Raw genomic sequence first — 3,560 nt, 5'->3', positions numbered from 1 at the left:
GAAGCAATTCCGCGGCCCTACGGTCGATTTCAAGAGTTGAAACGTTGTACAATCGTGGATAGCACCTAGTGCTAATATGGTGAGAGATAATGTGTGAGGAATTTAGTTTCCTAAAGTTTAGTAGTGGTTTCCGTTGTGCCCTAACAAACTTAAAGTTGGTGGTGACCGTTACACCCCAACAAATTGGTGCCTTACCCAACACCAAAGAGCCATTCCATATGGTTCTAGAGAGAGAGAGTTGTGTGGAAATTTATTTCCCACTAAGCGAGTGTGTGTCTGTAGTGGAACGAATTCTGGTTGATCCTACCAGTAATATACGCTTGTCTCAAAGGTTAAGCCATGCATGTCTAAGTACAAACATAAATGAATGTGAAACCGCATAAGGCTCAGTATAACAGCTATAATTCACAAGATCATCCTACCACTAGTTACTTGGATAACTGTGGAAAATCCAGAGCTAATACATGCAACATGCCGGGACTGTTGCCCTCGCGGGTAGCTGAACTGGTGCACTTATTAGTTAAACCAATCGCCTCCGGGCGGCTTGAGTTGAAGTCTGGATAAGGACGCAGATCGTATGGTCGCTTGTCGACTGACGACAGATCTTTCAAATGTCTGCCCTATCAACTATTGATGGTAGTGTAGAGGACTACCATGGTTGCGACGGGTAACGGGGAATCAGGGTTCGATTCCGGAGAGGGAGCCTGAGAAATGGCTACCACATCCAAGGAAGGCAGCAGGCGCGTAAATTACCCAATCCCAGTACGGGGAGGTAGTGACGAGAAATAACAATATGGACCTCTCTAACGATGGTCCATAATTGGGAATGAGTTGAGTATAAATCCTTCAACAAGGATCAAGTGGAGGGCAAGTCTGGTGCCAGCAGCCGCGGTAATTCCAGCTCCACTAGCGTATATAAAGTTGTTGCGGTTAAAACGTTCGAAGTTGATTGCCCGTCCAGACACGTGACCGCCACGGGCGCCCGGTTACACGCCGGGGCCGTTCGTGCGCGCGCTCACGGCTGCGACTCACAATGGTGTACTTGGGCGTTACTCTGTGAACGAGTACCGTGCTACCGGTTAACTCCGGCACGGGCTCCTCATGGTGCTCAAGATACTCACATTACCTTGAACAAATTAGAGTGCTCAAAGCAGGCTAAGACAAAGCGTCCGGCCCCCCCGTGGGGTTGGCGTTGGCCGAGAATAATCTTGCATGGAATAATGGAATATGACCTCGGTTTATACGATTTCGTTGGTTTGTCAGAAACCTAGAGGTAATGATTAACAGAAGTAGTTGGGGGCATTGGTATTACGGCGCGACGAGGTGAAATTCGTAGACCGTCGTAGGACCAACTGAGCGAAAGCGTTTGCCATGGATGCTTTCTTTAATCAAGAACGATAGTTAGAGGATCGAAGGCGATTAGATACCGCCCTAGTTTCTATCCGTAAACGATGCCAATAGCAATTGGGAGACGCTACCCCTATTCGGTGCTCTCAGTACGCTTCCGGGAAACCAAAATCGGATTCGGGGGAAGTATGGTTGCAAAGTTGAAACTTAAAGGAATTGACGGAAGGGCACCACAAGAAGTGGAGCTTGCGGCTTAATTTGACTCAACACGGGAAAATTTACCAGGTCCAAACTTATCGAGGTAAGACAGATTGATAGCTCTTTCTCAAATTTAAGGGTAGTGGTGCATGGCCGTTCTTAGTTCGTGGAATGATTTGTCTGGTTAATTCCGATAACGAACGTGACTCAAACATGCTAACTAGAACGCTGTCAGCAGTGCGCCTCCGGGCGCACCTGACGTTACAGCCGGGCGGCGCCTTCACGGGCGGTCGTCGGCTACGTTTGCCCTGCTTAGCGGGACAACTTGTGTTTAGCAAGCTGAGAATGAGCGATAACAGGTCCGTGATGCCCTTAGATGTTCTGGGCTGCACGCGTGCTACAATGTGGGTCGCAGCGTGTTCTCGCCAATAGGCGCCCCCATTCCCGAGAGGAACGGGAAATCACTAAAATGCCCATCTAGTCGGGATTGGGGACTGCAACGGTCCCCATGAACCTGGAATTTCTAGTAAGCACTAGTCATTAGCTAGTGCTGATTACGTCCCTGCCCTTTGTACACACCGCCCGTCGCTACTACCGATGGATTATTTAGTGAGGTTTCTGGAGGCTTACCTTCCGCGGTTCCTTCGTGAGCTGCAGCTGGCATGGCTGAAGTTGACCGAACTTGATGATTTAGAGGAAGTAAAAGTCGTAACAAGGTTTCCGTAGGTGAACCTGCGGAAAGGATCATTACTGATGATCGTCCGCGAGTGACCAACCATGGGCTGCCTTCGGTGTAGCTCGGTCCGCTCGCTTGCTATGTGTCAGAATTTGTTGAAAGCCAACTCGTTCGTTGTACACTTTGAATGGGTGACCATCACTGTGTCTCCGTGCCGAGCTAGATCTCCCCTAGCCGTAAGGCACTTGAACGCCCCTTCGACGACGAGTTGCATGTGTGTGGTATGTGTCAGAATCTGGTGAAGCTTTCTGCATGTGATGTGCCTTGTGTGGATCCGTGGCCATTGCATTGTGTCTGGTGCTTAGATACCCAGACACTTAGAACGCTTGCGCGGAAAGCAAACTCGATCGTTGTACACTTTGATGGGTGACCAATCACTGTGTCTCCGTGCCGTGCTAGATCCCCCCTAGCCGTAAGGCACTTTGAACGCCCCTTCGACGACGAGTTACAAGAGTGTGGTATGTGTCAGAATCTGGTGAAGCTTTCTGCATGTGATGTGCCTTGTGTGGATCCGTGGCCATTGCATTGTGTCTGGTGTGTAGGTACCCAGACACTTAGAACGCTTGCGCGGAAAGCAAAACTCGATCGTTGTACACTTTGATGGGCAACCATCACTGTGTCTCCGTGCCGTGCTAGATCTCCCCTAGCCGTAAGGCACTTTTGAACGCCCCTTCGACGACGAGTTACAAGAGTGTGGTATGTGTCATAATCTGGTGAAGCTTTCTGCATGTGATGTGCCTTGTGTGGATCCGTGGCCATTGCATTGTGTCTGGTGTGTAGGTACCCAGACACTAAGCAAACTCGATCGTTGTACACTGTGATGGGCGAGCATCACTGTGTCTCCGTGCCGTGTAAGAGCTCCCCTGGCCATCAGGCACTTGAAAGGTCCTTCGACGACGAGTTACAATAGTGGTGTGTTTAGATACGTCAGGTGATGGTATCTACAGTTGTGCAATACGTATCCGGCCACGGCACGGAAACGAACGGGAACTGTGGTGCAGACATACAAAGAGTTAGCCTATTAGTCATTAACTCTAAGGACGGGGCCATGGGGCGGTACGCAAAGGATACGGATGGAGCGAGTATGCAGGCCCAATACTCAATAGCTCGATCCGATCCATGCACATGAGTGACTGCGGCGCCAGGTTAACCAATGTGCTAGATTCTATTTGGCCAGTAGAATCTTGTGTCTTATGCGATTTGATACCAAGACACCAGAACGAAAGTTAGTTGAAGAGTTATTAAACTCTTATGAAGTATGGTTGTGCAATCACAACTT

The sequence above is a fragment of the Anopheles funestus genome (assembly GCF_943734845.2).
Source record: "Anopheles funestus chromosome X unlocalized genomic scaffold, idAnoFuneDA-416_04 X_unloc_135, whole genome shotgun sequence".
Classification (NCBI taxonomy): domain Eukaryota; kingdom Metazoa; phylum Arthropoda; class Insecta; order Diptera; family Culicidae; genus Anopheles; species Anopheles funestus.
This window is presented reverse-complemented; position numbering follows the sequence as displayed.